At 46.6% G+C, this 16,095-nt stretch overlaps 1 protein-coding gene across 15 annotated transcripts in view; it reads right to left on the reverse strand.

Annotated features, from left to right (window-relative positions):
* NCOR2 (nuclear receptor corepressor 2) overlaps nt 1–16,095 on the reverse strand; it is a 260,599-nt gene that overhangs the window by 191,244 nt on the left and 53,260 nt on the right. The window lies entirely within an intron of this gene.

Here is a 16,095-nt window from a genome sequence, read left to right on the forward strand (position 1 = left end):
CGCTGTTAGATTTTCCCCTCCTAATCAATTAAAAAAACCCTCAAGCATCCCTGGTTTTTGCAAGTTGAGACTGCAAAAGCACGCAGACAACCCGTGGATCATCTGGACGGCGAGCTCGTCGGCAGGGATGCGATGGCAGAGCCGCTCCTGTTACACAACGGCATCGCTGCTCCCGGGCCAGGGCGCCCACGGCCCTGCAAACCCATTCCCATGCTGCTCCGCTGGGAAGCGGAGAGCCGGCACACACACAGCCACACACAACCCACAGCTACTGACTGGCAGCTGCACTCTAAATGCCCAAAAGGGACACTTCAAGTAATTAAAGATACTGACAAGGAACAGTGAAAAAGAAACCCACACTAAAAAAAAACGGGGAGGTGGGATTTGGATCCATGCACGGGCAATTCATGGAACAAAGGAGTTATTTTAAGTCTAGGCTGGAAATAGAAAACAAATTAGACCACGCAAGGCCTTTGTTGAAGATGATCTACAGAGACAAATGGAAAAGCCTGGAGAGGAAATAAAAAACACCCAAACACGAAACCACCCAGGCACTGGGACTGCAAAGGGAAACAGGGCAGGGAACTAGAGGAAAGGAAAGGAAAGGAGTGACACTCAAATGCCAGAGCACAGATTAGGCAGCCAAAAAGGAGACAGATAAGAAAACCAGCGCAGGACAGCAAAAGCGAACCAGCAGAATTGACTAGTAAAACCCCAGGGATGGAAAAAAATGCTGAAAATGCCCCATTTTGTGATGGAAGCCCAACCCAAAGCTCCAGATACAGAAATGCACGAGCTGAAACAAAAAGCATGTCTGCTGGGGCAAGATGGACTGTGAAAGGCACAAACCAAACCCTCCTCCTCTTCTACCCAAACCCCTGTCTGGCAGCCTGAAATGCTGCAACACCCACTCCCTGCCACCACATCCATCCAGGACCCAAGGCAATTTTAACCGTGGGGCGAGTGCAGACAGCCTGTTGCAGGGCAAAGCTCCTTCTCTCCCCACTCCCGGACCCGGTCCCCTCCCTGCACACACTACACGACACCTTTTCCACTTTAACTACCCTTCCCCCTTACATTAAACACGGGCTTAAATATTGTAATTGTTACACAGTACTAATCTCAGTTTAATAAACACACACAAGCAACTTTAAATTAAGGGAAAAAAACGCAATTCCATGCCAACGTGCAATAATGATATAGTAACCGTACGACTATTTCAGCCACGCTCCAGAGTACATTAAACAGCACATTAACAACCATCGCTGTAACAACACATCATCACTACACCCAGTTGCAGCTCCCAGGAGCTAACCTAAACCCCAGACTATCCAGATAAACAAGGCTTTTAAAATGCAAGGGAGATTACAAAGCACCTGCGAGATTTATTTATATATTTTGCACAGAACACACTGCTCATTTGATTTTCAAACCCTTCAGTCCATATTGCTAAAGAGACAGGTCCTCTGATGTCTTGGGCACGTTCATGAAAGCTAGGGGAGTCATCTCCTCGAGATCCTTTTGTTGAACAAATTACTCAGCTCAGGAGTGACATTTTCAATTATTTACATCCTGAATAAAGAAGGGAAACTCATTTTCTGGAGTTCCTAAGATAAGTTCTTTGAGGCAGATTGTACTGCTAAACATTTTCTCCTTTCGCACGTTCCCAATTTCAAAGACGACAAAACATCTTTGCCTTCTAAATTATTCCTTTTCTTTCATGATCCTCTAACGATTCAGGAGTCTAAACTTCACACAAGGATCTTTGAAGAGCACTGACTGCCAGCATAAAAGCTGAACTATTGTGACAAACTGCACAATTTAATGCCTCCATAGGAAGACGTGCAAAGGAACAAAATTACCCTAGGGAACCGAAACAAAACCTGCAAATAAATTAAATGACCTGTAAACTAAGGTACTCAAAAATATATGAGATGCTATGCAGCTGTGCCATAAAATATCACTAAAGAAGGGAGTCATTTGGGAGTGGAGCTGTTTTAAACCCATTTTACTCCAGGTTTGCATTGCAGTTGCTATTCTTACCCAGCACATCGCTGCACCTCAGATGCAGAATGGGAACTTAAGTAATACTAACTCAATTGCTTGTGATCGTCTGTCAAATACCAGCTCTGAAGCCTCCACTAGGCTTTCTCCTAACATCCCCCAGGTAATTACTAGCAGATAGAGTCAATTTTCAGCCCAGGTTAATAACCGAATTCCAGCCATTTGTTCCTGCACATTGCTACTGCTTTCATTTCTCCCCAGGAAAACCGATGAGAAGTTCAAAGCTTGCTGGTGGCCCAGCAAAAGGAGCTGCTCATTAGTTCTTAGCAGATCAGCTGGAGAGACAGGTCTAAGCGGTAGAAGCCATTAATTGGGTATGTTCTGCTTTCCTTGTCTAGGTAATTAATAGCTTCTAGACAGAAAGTCAAAGTCTCTCTAGAGGCACCAAAAAAATTTCGACATTTGCATACAATGTGTAGCACCTTGCAGAACGCCGGACAATTTGCAGCAAGGGAAAGGGGACAGGAGAACATCACCTCCACCTCCTCCTCCATCCCCTTCCCAGATACCCCTGTACACAAACCAACAGCCCATTTCAGCAAGAGCCCTGGCACGCAGCAAGCGCAAGGCAAGGGTTTCAACCCTTCTTCATCCACGGGGGAGCCTTCCCCTGAAACGAAGGAGGCTTGCACAGCTCCAGCTCCCTCCAGCTTCACTCAAAGGCAAATGGCACTTTGCAGGAGTCGAGCTTTGGGTTATGTTTCTAGACAGGCTTACAAAGCAGATGGGGATTCCTGATGTGTTTAATAACTGAACCTGCGCAAGTGGGCAAACGGGATTTCAGTGCTTCCCTGCCAAGCTCAGTCCTGCTGACAACAAGCTGTCCAAAGCCATCAGTCAGTCCCCAGCAGATCAGGAGTCCTGGCTTTCTGATCAGGACACTTCTCAAACCACAACCTGGTCAAACACTTTGTAATTTGCCTTTCCTGGGCTTGGAGCAATGGTTTTCAGCCTGTCATTTACAGGCTTCTGGGAGCCGGTGGACTAGTTTGAAGGAGTCCTTGAAAGGTGACTGGAATTCATTCGAGACGAGACATCTCGCAGGGTCCGCTCTTCCACAGCGAAGCAATGAGTGCCAGCAAGACGAGGTCAGAAGCTTCTGGCCTCCCTACCCCATCGTACCAGAGCGAGGGGAGAGTTTTGCCTTATTTCCCAGCAAAACGATCGGTTGCTGGGCTCTCAGTCAACCTTGTTTTGCAATTACTGAACTCAAAGTTATTTATCAATAATAATTATTACTACTTAAAAAAACCCTCAGCTGCCAACGTCAAATTATTCCTAAGATGACTCACTGACCCGATTCACTGCTGCTGCTGTGCAGGCACCAGCGGGTATCGCCCGTCACCCTGCACCTACCTGCCCTGGGGCTGAGGTTTCAGATGGTTCCTCGCCTTCCAACCCTTCAGCCAACATAGCAGAAACAAAGAAAAACCACGAGGGAAATGTCTGACGCAAAGCATCCCTCATCAGCTGAGAAGCACCTCTCATGGGCAAACAGAAGTTCTAACACCGAGTCATTTAATTTGGACACAACTGGTCTGGACAAAAGCACCGGGGATGCTAGCAGAGGGAATAGCAGAGTCATAGTGGCATGGTCAAATACTGCTTTTGTGGAGCTATAGAAACAAATTACAGCACAATAGTCTTTCCAGAGTCCATCTGAGGGGTACTTAAGGATGCTTCCCAGCACCTTCATGCATTGAGCTTATAACCTTGATGAAGGCCTCAGATTCAAATTAAGATGAACTCCAGTTACCCACAGCAAGAAACGACATGGCATCTGAAATTGTGTCTGCTAAGGCAATGAGTTTCCCTTGGTATCAAGTTGACGCAGGACAGCTTACACAGGGATAACTAAGAGGATTACCATCCCTAAATCTCCATCACTTCTGCTGGGGCAGCTGAGCTGCTCATGAAACAACTGCAGTTAACAGCCTTGGTATTTTAATGGGAGTAGCCAATGATGGTGGATTTCACTTAAAATAGCTGTAGGGCCCATGAGGACTCTGTACCGAGACACAGACACACACAGCCCTTCCCACTGCCTCGTGGGAGCCCTACAACCCCCGTCAGAGCCTACACAGGGAACACTGATTCGAACAAGCCACCTTCTCCTGCTCTTCACAGCCAACCCAACCTCTGCCACCAGGCGCAGGTTGTCAATAGTGGTCCCATGCAGCAGGTAAGGTCTCCCAACAGTGGTACAAACATGACTCCACTCAGATGCTGTGACTTTGCAGACACTCCTCTTGGAGGGAGCAAAAGCCTCCTGCCAAGCACAGCCCCTGCCCTTACAGAAAAACTTGCTGTGGGAAATGTACGGGAAAACACACTTCTCCCAGGGAGAAGATAGCACAGACGTGAAGAGTTCAGGGGAAAAAGAAGAAGAAGGAAAAAAAAAAAAAGCAGCCCAGTGCTTCTTTCAATAGCCAAGAGGCAATAACAGCACTCCAGGTGTAAAGCAGTCACAGCAGGGATTATTCCTCTGCACGGCTGGTTAGTGTGTGTGTGTTCCTGGGCTTTGGTTGGGATGGGGGACTCCTTATTTGTTCAGCTTTTGAGCCACAATTCCAGAAGGATTCACCCCAGTGGGTACTGATTACAGCTCAGTAGACAAAAACATGCCACTTCAAATTGGAAACACAGCAAGTTTCTGCATTTCCCTTGAAAATTCTATAGTATATTAAGAGCTGAAGGTGCTTTTGGACACATTAATGTGTCCGTTTGTATTAATGTCCATTGTGGATCAATACAAAAGTACAACGTACTTCACAAACTTACAAGGAATGGTTAAGCAAGGAAACCCTGCGAAAAGGGATAATTCCCATTTTTAAGTTGTACAGGAATTTTTACAGATGAACATAACCGCCCGCATTCCCCCCCCCCCCCCCGCAAAGTTGCATGCTTTCCCCAGGAAATTCAGCCTGCTTTAATACAAAACACTCGACCACAATTTCAACCGATGCAAGAACTGCCTGCCCTGCAAAAGGAGCAATGTCATCCTCCCAACAGTTGGGAAATAGCGGGTTTCCTACGCAATCACTGCCAGACTCTCCCAGCACTTCCAGAACCTCCCAGCAAGCAGCTCCACAGAGCTCATGGGTGCTGCCTTGCAGGATGGAGATGACCCCAGTGGAAGGTTGCTGACTGACTTAGGCAGGCAGGCTAGGGAGCTCCTTAGTCCTCCTCCCACAGCTCTGGTTTAAGGGGTGTGGAATGGCTTAATTATGCCCCTCAAGGCAGGAAGAAGTCACTTGTCTTTAAATACTCACACTCTTATTGAGTTAACATGTTTTAACAAGGTCAAGGCTTGAATGGTAAACTCCGACCCAAAAGAGAATTCGCTGCTTCCCACCTCGCAATTCATCACCATCCCCCACAGTTTATTTCTGAGCCCTGGGTTAAAGTTATGAACTTTCCAGACAACAACAACAACAAAAAAAATTCAAGAAAAGAAGTATTTAAGCAGTCAGAAAGGGTAAATAAACCTTCACTTTCTTTGCCCTAGCGCAGTGTCCCGGAGAAGCACCTAGCACTCAAACACAGCACCCACACACACCCCCTTGGAAGGGGGCTGCAGGCAGGGTGGCAGGACAGTGGGGTGTCTTCATCTCCTGCCACCTCCTGCCCAGCCTAGGGGTAAGCTCCGGGAAACCCCCTCAGTTTAAATCACTGTGGTCTCTGCAGTGACAACAGCTGCAGAACAGCTGGCTGGGAACCAAACAACAGGGCACAGGCCACCAGAGCCAACCCCTTCTCCCCACATCTCCTACAGCGTGGCTGGTTCCCGATTAGTAGGAAATCTCCAGAAACAAACAAATAAATATTGCAGACAGATGCTAGAGGTAAGCAAACAAACGCTGAATTGTTTGACAACATGGAAAGAGAAATATAAATTGCAGTCTTCCCTAAAATCACCTCCCCACTCCCCCAGCCCAAAAAAGGCTTCCCAGTTTTGTTTTTACATCAGCCACAAACAGGGCAAGACCATTCCCACATCCCATGAATCCCAATGTGCTCATTCACATCGTCAGCCTTGCCACAATATTACCAAGTCTTAGAAGCTCAGACTCCTAAGGAAAAGCACAGCATTACTTTTCAAACATACACCATTCATCAAGATCATTTAACCATGTACAGCAGAAAGCCGCTTGATAGACAGGAGCGGGGACAGATGAAAAGTTAACACATTAAACCAACTGCCCTTGCTTGCCGAATTTTACCTACTTCCTATGGCCCAGTGAGAAAGGCAGAGCATCAGGGACATGCATCACTCAGCCTCCACTTGAGAGGTTTTACTCGTTGTCCACTTGAGCATCCCTCAGCAGTAGTTACTGACCTGAGCAAAAGTGGTATCAATCAGACATAAAGCAGTTTTAATTTCTCCATGCAGGAGTTTGTATTGGTTTGACTGAATTTGCTTTTAAATCAGGTCTTCTTAAACTGGAGCAGGTTTCCTGCTGCGATTCAGATATCCCATTACACAGCTCATCCCAGCAGCCAGCTCTGCACAGCTCAAGCAAATGGAAAGTTGAGCAGTTCATGGAAAAAATGCTTCTATAGATGAACAAAGAAGGCAGATTTAAATAAATTTTTTTTAAAAGTCCCCTTTAATCTTGTGTGCAGAATTTACCTTTAGATTCTGGTACTCGGTTAAATAAAGGTAAAGCCAGGTTGGATGAGGCTTTGAGCAACCTGATCTAGAGGAAGGTAAGGGGGCCAGGGGGGTTGGAACTAGATGATCTTTAAGGTCATTTCCAACCCAAACCATTCTATAATTCTACGAAAACCCAGGAAGACAACACCTAGACACAAAGCAGGATGCAGGGTTTACCCTGTACCTCTTCTCTTTTGGGGCAACCTTCCCCCTCTCCCCATCTCCACCCCAGCCTCTTCATGTAAATTCAAATTTGGCATCACATGCCTCCAAGCAAACCATCCTCCTCCCTTTATGATTTTTAGCTCCCTCAGCACAGACCAGGCAGGGCCATAGAAGAAAGTGCAGGACCCCACCTGCTCTAGCAAGAAGCCAAGTCAGCTGGGCTCTGTGTTAATAGTCACCAGCATTACTGGGGCTCTGCTCTGTATCAGCAAAAACCTCTACCAAAGCTGCTCGCAAGGACAGCATCCACAGGCACTGGGCAGAAGCAAGAGCATCACTTGCTGCTTCCCAGATCTGGGCTCCATTCACAGGCAAGCACCAGCAGGCAGGGAGAGAGGCATATGATGGACTCGTTCGTCATCAGGAGCAGGGAGAGATCATTTTATTGGGGTGCTCAGTGCCAGTACCAGGTGACAACAGATTGCGTAGACCAGCAATGCCAAAGCAAACGGTGTCCATCCCACCAGACAGGAGACCCACAAGGTAAACACATCACTGCCAGATCAGCCCCATAGCTCACTTTAAGGGAGCAGATTGTATTTCTGTGCCTTGAAACACACCTAGAATAATCTGTAACAAGGTACTTAAAACTTCAACACATGTAAAGCCTAAAATACAATTTCTGTCAACCTAATAGGCATTACAGGTCCACAGTGTATTTTATTAGCTAGATACTAATGGAGCTACAATACATCAGGTCACATTTTAAAAGTTACAAATAGTTTATAAAGGCTTAATCAATCATTAAATAGGTGTTTTAAAAAATGGCTAAATCAATCATCATAAGCCAGAGCTCTAAGTGAGCTATTGGACTTTATAATAATCTGCAATATCTCCAGCTGAGGTTCTCATATTTACCTATAAGACATCATCATTTTACAGACCTGAAGAACAGAACACGCTATCTATCATTTCTTAACTATTTGTACATAGACTTTTATGTAAATATAGGCCATACATGGTCTCACTTCACGTAGGTGATGTTAAAAATACAGACGAAACATTGCGGAGCACTAAAAAGTGGTCCTTTGGGATGGCACTGGAGAATATTTAATAAAGTCAAGAGCTGCAGGCTAATTTCCCCCGAGAGTTCCCATTTAGAGCCTGTCGCAGTGAGAATCCATCACAGATAGCACTGACTCACCCACACCAGAGGAAAAAAACACCTCTTCTTCCCTCCCCACTACCAGCCACCAGGATATCACCTTCGGCAGACGAAGGAAGCATCTCTGGAAGAGTGCTGCCTACAGCATAACACTTCCCAGATGCTGCGAGCGCAGCTGGTGAACCTCGCTCGCTCGCTCACTCCGCAGGCTGCAAACTTGAACATTAGCAGCAACTTCCAGGGGCTGCAAACATCCCACTGCAGGTGTGCATTTGGAGAGGAGAGAGGGCATCTGTCTGCTCGGATGCTTGCTCAGCTCGGAGGAAGCTCCTGAGCAGCCTGAGGCTGCACCCAGCGCCAGTCGCCCCTGGCTTGGAGCGACTGGGACTTCAGGAACTGCACGCTCCGGGCCTGACCCGCATGGGAAGCCGAGAGTTTGCTCCGCTGACCTAAAGAGGACCCCATGCTTAGGAGCAGCAATTCCCATCCGTGCTCTTTGGTTACAGGCACAAGCAGTCTGTGCTCTCTCCTCCAACAGCAGACTTCTGAAAGCAGACAGGCGAGGTGACAGAATGAGCCTCGCATCTTCAGATGGAGCTCATAACACTAAGATATTTAATGTAGCATTTCTCAGAGGGTGGGGAGGGAAGGCAGCTATCAGGTGCACTCCCATCATCCTCCCCACCAAGGAGAGACCAGATGTCTCACCTGAGCTCAACCTGGGGCTGCTACGTGTCTGGGAGGGACGGGAGGAGAAAGGGCCAACTGAGCAAAAAGGGAAGTATCTCTTCTACTCCAGCAAGACAAGGTGCCTGCCAAGAAATCCACTGCCAATTCCTTCTTTGCTTTACTGAGAGAAGTTAAAAACAATAAGCAGAGGCACACAGCTGGAGCAGATGTTTTTAATTCTTCAGTGCTCACAAGCAGCAGCTCTTCCCCTCCTGCTCACCCCCCGACCCTCTCCGCTGGCATCCAGTGGGGGGAGTGTGATGCTGAGGACAGAGCAGAGCCCTTCCCCAATGCCAGAGCCATCCCTCGAAGCTCCCATCCCAGCCTCTCTCAAAAACCTCCCTGGGATGGGTTGCGATCAAGCACTTCTGCTTGCTCTTTGTCATTCATGCCAGGCAACCTCCGTAAATACTTCTTAGCAATCCCGAAAAGCAAGCCAGGCTGCAAGAGATGCAGGAAAGTCTGTTTAACACGTAGACTGATGCATTAAAATAACCCACCTCCTGTGGCACCACTGTTCCCTTCAGTTATCAGGGGGTATTCAAATTTCTAAGTAAAACTGCTAAACTTTAAACCACTTTAAAAGTCTGCATCACACCCATGTGTGTGAAGTGGAAAAGGGAAAGGCATTCTGTCCACTGGTTTAAAAAGATGATTTCAGGTCACTGTCCCCAATGAGAGCTACTCAGCTAAGATAAGATCAGCCACTAAGCAGGATTACAAATTTATCTTCCCTCGGTAGTGCAATCTTCCACTAATAATCATATCACAGAAAATAATATAGAAAATATTTTAAGAATTGCACTTTGAGTCACTAGCAAGGCATGAAATGCTTGCAAGAGGCAAAAAGCAAAAATCTTTTAAGTGCAAGGGTGACACGAACCACCAATGGGGAGCATAGATGCAGAAAACAAGACACCACAACCCTGGTGTCAACAACAGCACAGGAAAACCCAGGCAGTGCTGTGACACTGCAAATCAAACTAGCAGGGCTCAGTTGGGAGGGAAGATGCGAAGCATCACTAGCTGACTCACCCCGAGAAGCCGGGATTTGACGTGCTCTGCTTCCGACAGTACTACTCTGTACCTGCAACCTACATCTGGGCAGTGCCTTCCTGCCCCAGGACTATAAAAAAAATCAATACAGACACAGTCTAAGACATCCAACCCCTTCAAAGGATTAAGGGCAATTTTTATACTCTCACTCCCAGCCCCAGTCACACACTCCCTTGGGCCAGCCCTGCCTTCGCCCGGTATAGAGCAGAGGCAGTTCCAGGAGCTAAGCTGGCAGACAACTACCGTGTAGGTACAAAACTTTAAACCAACATTAAACCTGCCAATAAACTTTTAGAGACCACAACCGAAATGCATAAGCCGCTACACCTAGACCCAAATCTAGTGATTTTCAGCGTGGATCAGAAGTATTTTCCAAAATTGTGCTGGAAATTAAAACCTATATATGCAAGTAAAACAATTTAGGGATGCAGACTTCCCAGTTTCCCATCATCATTTGCACAAAGACTTCAGCCTCATCCCACTAGTCACTGCACCGGGCAACAGTGGACTACTCCATCAATGATATCATTGGCAGATTTGATTACAGTGCTGATTACATCATCACCCACAAGAGATTATGCAGCTTTCCAAATGGCACCAGCAGCTTCTAAATAGCTTAGGTAGGGAAAGCCATGAAGGACATACATATTTAAGAAGTCTCACACTGTTAATTTAATGGAATGACTTTCAACACTACCTTTTGGAAATATCAGTACACGGACAAAGTATTTTCATATGCCATTGCCAATGCTAGTGAGCCAGCACATGCTTATGAGAATATTTTGGTTCCTGGAAAAGTCACACGCACACTCACGGCGAGTGAAGGACTCTGCAACAAGGCAGCCAAGACTGAGACTTTGCATGAGTGTAACCAAGAAGAATGTCATCGCTGGTCGCAGGGGAATGGGCAACCCAAGATTTGCCAAGTGCACGATAAGGAATGTGCGCACTGAACCATCTCCCTCCAGGATGGGAAAAATACTTAGAAAAGCCTATTTAAATGACTCTCAGCAGAAGATAACAAAGTTTAATAACAGGAACTCAAATGAGAACCAAGCACTCGTTACAGAATCTGGCACTATGCGTCTGGGAACGTGAGAAGGACAGAGTTTTGCTGTCCCCATGCCACACACCAGTGTTAGATCTGTCACGGGTAGCTGCTTCTTGCTCAGCCTTCCCTCCTCTGTGTGGATTATTTGCAGCAACAGCATTAGAGCAACCATCAAGCAGATGCTTAAAAAATGCAGAATGACGTTCAAATGACATCTATCCATAAATCAGCCCAAACCACAAACATCTGAAGAAGATTTTCACTTAATCCAATTTACTGTAATCTCTCTCTTTAGTTAAAATGACAGAAATGTCAAAATGGGACTTTACTCCTCTGTCAAAGCATCTCATGGTGAAAAGGAAAATAAGCAGGCTCTTACATGCAGCACCACTTATTAGGTTAGAAATGTCAAAACTGTACTTTGATTCTCACTATTAGCAGTCACATCCACATGCTGTGCCCTTCTGTTTCACTTCATTTCCCCCAAAAGCGAACACAAAGCATATGCTTGATGCCAAGCATCATCTAGGCAAAAACACGGGTTACCCATTTTTTGTTTCTGATGACCCTGCGCTCATCTCCATTCGAGGGCATGCTACCACTCCTAGGGTCTCTCTTATATCACATATAAGCAGTCTTATTTACCGTCAAAGGTCTGAGGAAGACTGCATTCTGCTGTTTCCACAAAAATAAAGCAACAATCCAAGCCTTCTCAACAGACCAACCTTAAATTGCTTTCCCCCATCTCTCCACGTTAATTAGCAAACGGGGTAATTGACTCTCTGCCTCAGAGTTAAGCACGTGTGTGTCTGCATATATATTTCCGCATGTGAGTGTGTGTATCTTTTTTCCCAAGGGTCACAAAAATTAAGCCATTATCCAAGAGTCCAGGAAAGTGAAAGAAAAATACGTACTGTCAGGAGCAGGGTCTTCATGCATTATTTAACGAGAACTCAGTTGGCAAAACTGGTGTTGTTTTTATATAAAAGCTAATAGAAATTGTACCTCCAGGTGTCAAAACACTGATGGTAATTCCTGCTGCCTCAGACATCTTGATGTTTCAATTTTAGCAGTATGAGGAGCCTGCAGGGAATCCAAGAGGGTAAAGTGCTTGTACTCAAAGAGAAGCAGAGAGAAGGAGAGCCTTTTTATTTCTTTATAAAGGGCTCAGGGGAACAGTTCTACTCACTGGAATTATCAGATCTGGTTCCCCTGCTCCTTCCCTTCCTTGAAAGAGGAAAGAGCAAGATAGGCTAACAAGGAGTGATTGTATCGTGTCGACAGAAAAAAAAAAAGAAAAAATCAACAAGGCTGCTAAGAAGTAGCATAAAGACAAAGAAGTGAACAGAAGATATCATTGGGGTGCAGCAGCACAAGAGCAGCTGCAATTAACGGGATGCTTAAATGATTTCTATAGAACAGACAAGCTGCAATAGAACAGCAATTTTAAAGCTTTTGGGTTTTGTTTTGGGGTTTTTTTTGGGTTTGGGGTTGGTTTGTTTTAAGTTTGTGCCTAAAAGCACAGCAGCACGTTGGACCCCTCCATTACTAACTTCCGACTGCACTTTTTCATTTCCACCCTTGGTGCCAGGGAAGATCAGAGCTATATCTACCGGCACAAGACCAAAGCCAACACAGGGAAGCTTTAGGCTGCTGACACTGGTGCACCTAGGGTCCTCTGGTACGCATTTATATATAGAATAGCTACCTGCTAGCTTTCATTTAATAAAAAGGATGTTAGTTCCCCACATCAGCAAACGGAAGCATCTCCCAGACCTTCCTCCCAGATCTTTACTGTCCTTGCAAGGCACTGCAGATGCTGGCTGATCTGCCAGTCTTGGTCTTTATTCTCTGCTGAGAAACCTCCAAGGTCGCAGATGACATCTCAGCTGCCTCCTCCCACTTCTTAACCTTTTCACAGCTTCCTCCTAGATTCACTTTGTGTAAGCCATGGTGGAAGCAGCTGCCCACCTTTGAAACCCACTGCTGACAGTTGAAGGATAGCTGCGTACAGCACCTTATAGCACAAGTACGCTTCAGGAATGAACCTGTAAAAGCAAATGCACACTTCCACCCAGTGCAGTGCTTGCTGCCAAGGGCTTTTCAAAGGTATTAAAAAAAAAAAAAAGATCAACTGTCCATCTCTCTTGCTTTCTCTCCCCACTACCTGCACACCTTCTGCCACCCCACAACTCCTCTTTTTCTGATGCAGCAAAGATTTGACTTCTGCACTACAGCACAAATTCACTGACAACTTACACCCCTTTGGGTCAACTCTGAGGACGGGATCACACGGAACAGACTCAGCCCATTGCACCTACCCAGAGCAATGACGGGATGACGGGAGAGTAAGAGCTAGAGATGCATAAAGTGTCCTCTCTTCCTGACCACCCCTAACAGGTACAGCAAACTCTAGCCAAAATCAGAGCCACAGCAAAGGCATGAGACAATAACAAACTCTGACAAAATTTCAATAATTACTTTATTATGGCACCTATGAAATAGTTGTTTCAGGCCAGTGTCCCACCTTAAAACCACAGACAGTCCAGGCCACCATCCCCAAGCACCCCAGCAGAGGCTGCGAGGAGGAGGGTAGATCTGCACAGCCCTCAAAATCCGCGCTCCTGGGCTGCAGCTTCTAGGAAAGCCCCAAGGAACACTTCATGGTCCGGGCGCTCCCGGTTCCATATTGCTTCCACCAAGGGATGGCAGGGGGGACAGACAAGAAGAAAACAATAGCTCAGGAATCCACAAGCAGCTCGCCATGGTGTTCAAGGGAAAAAAAATGAACTTCTCCAGGCAGCCACTCAGCCAGGGACATAAAGGTCTTGGAGAGATCCTTTATTGGGTCATGAACTTTCACAACCCCATTGCAAAAACAGCACTGAGGAAATTCCCAAGGAAAAGTAAGTGGATGCAAGAGCAAGCTCAGCCAAGGAGTGCCAGAACTGCTGCCGACCACATTTCACCTAAGCACATGCCCAGCCCTTCACACACACACTTCTTCCACCTGGCAGCCCACCGAGCAGCACAACCACCCCCTGGACCTGCATCAAAAGCATCCCAGGTCCTGCCTTGCCTTAAACCTGGAGCATCGCAGGGACCAGGCAGGGAGCTGGGCACTTCCCTCCCACCCGGATCTGCATCCTGCAAGGTTTTCCCAGGCAGCTGTACCAGGCCCCCTCCCCACTCACAAGTCCTGCTCAGGCATCACTTACAGCTTGCCAATATTTCAGGGACTGGCGGTCATCACTCCCAGCTGCCCCAAGAGAGACATTTGTTGCCTTCTTGCTCCTCCAGCCATGTCTCACAGTGCATGGTATAAACTTTAAGAGGCAATGACCTCATCGAAGCTGGGAAGAGGGAGGCGGGGGAACTGGCTACTTGCCACCTTCTCATTTTTCACATAAAAAAATAATTATGAGAGAAAGCCCACTTTATTCTTATAAAAAAGAAAAAAATAAAATCCCATTAGAAGCAGCAGGCCTGCCTTAGAGCGCATCACTTGTACAGCAGCTCCCAGAGCGGCACCTACCTGGGGTGGTGCAGAGTGGGACCCCCAGCACCCCCTGTACCCCTGCTCCAAGACATAGCCCCCCAAGCACCCCCAGACACCCCACTGCTCCACCAACTACTTCAGGAAACATTAGGCTACAGTGCATCTGCTCTTCGTGTTCGTTAAGGCTGACTTCCCCTGTAAGTGCAGAGAGGGACTTCCAACTCTCTCTAATTTGTAACTCCTCCAAAAGGGCAATTAAATAGGCAAACCATAGCTGGTGACTGGGATTTCGGTTCAGCTCTCTGGGATCAGGCCACGAGACAGGGCTCTGCAGTGAGCAGTAACTGCAAGGCACGTCATTAATTTTGCCCAGACATGTATTGCACCCTATTTCTGAATGCACATATAGCATGTGTGCGGCACTCTGTAGACAGGATACACGAATCCTGCATACTCACACATTTTATATACTCGTATTACTTATGTTATAGATTCACACATACATTACTCATAGCTCTTAAGAACAGAACATACAGTTCATCTTGGCATGAATCCCAGAGGAAGAAAAAAAAAAAAAAAGCCTTGCAGTAACAAATCTAACTCGCATTGAGTCCAACAGCATCTGTGGTAGGAGTCAGAGCAGTATTATGGATCATTAAATTACTGAATTATTTTGTATAGCACACCCATGTGTCTCTGATAATGCCAGTCAAGCCTGCCGTTTCAAGGGACATTCCCTGACTTGCAGAGTGCCACCACTTCCCTAGTTTTTGCCTGTAACTGTGGAAAAAGCAGTTTATTTCTGCAGTGTGCATTCAACAACCCCTCACGTACATCAGTTCCACTGAGGCACCCCTATATTTCAAGTTAGGGCCCAAACATGTTCATATGGGACTGTAACTGTCCCTAAAAAAAGTGCAGTATCTCTGAAGTTAAGCATGCTAGCCAACACTGGGCTCCACTCTCTAGAGCAGACTGGCACAGCAGTAGGGATATTTAATCTGTGCACACCATACAACAATGGCAAAAAGTCAGATGAGCACAGACTGAGAATGTAACTCCCTAGTAGGACACTGCAATGAAGGAAAACGTTTAAAAAAAAATTAAAAAAAAAAAAATCACAGCACGCTGCAGCTTCTATATGCCTTTGTAACCTCCACAACATGTTTGCAGCATATCAAAGCACTCTTCTTCATATCCCCCCCAAAAATGTGCTTCGTCCACTCTTAGGAGCTTTACACCCAATGTCAGAGAGATTTAAAGTCACAGTCGTAACATTCTCATTTACTAAAGGAGAAATGAGGACAATGAAGCGAGGCAGAGCTCACCCCAGCTCAGGTGGCACCGACGCTGCCCTGCTCCAGCCCCCGTGTCCCCCCCGCAGCATCCCCCTCCGCAGCTGCAGCTTTGCAGCAGCAAAAGCACGATCCCGCGATCTCTCCCAGGCAAGGGACTCCCACCGCACCAGAAGCGTCCTCCCCAGGACTATAGGACCACGACCCTTAGAACCGGCAAAACCATCCGACCTCAAAGTTTTGCGAGTAGAGTTTACCAGCAATAACTCTCTTTATGCGACAGCCAGCACAAAAACAGCAGCTGCGAACTCCCACTGGCCTGACCGAAGTCAAAACACACCACGCACTGCTTTTCAGGCAAACCCAAATTACAGCATCATCTGCTGACTGTTCCCGGGATGAACAAACCCACAT

This window comes from Haliaeetus albicilla, chromosome 10 (assembly GCF_947461875.1).
Source record: "Haliaeetus albicilla chromosome 10, bHalAlb1.1, whole genome shotgun sequence".
In the NCBI taxonomy this organism is placed as follows: Eukaryota; Metazoa; Chordata; class Aves; order Accipitriformes; family Accipitridae; genus Haliaeetus; species Haliaeetus albicilla.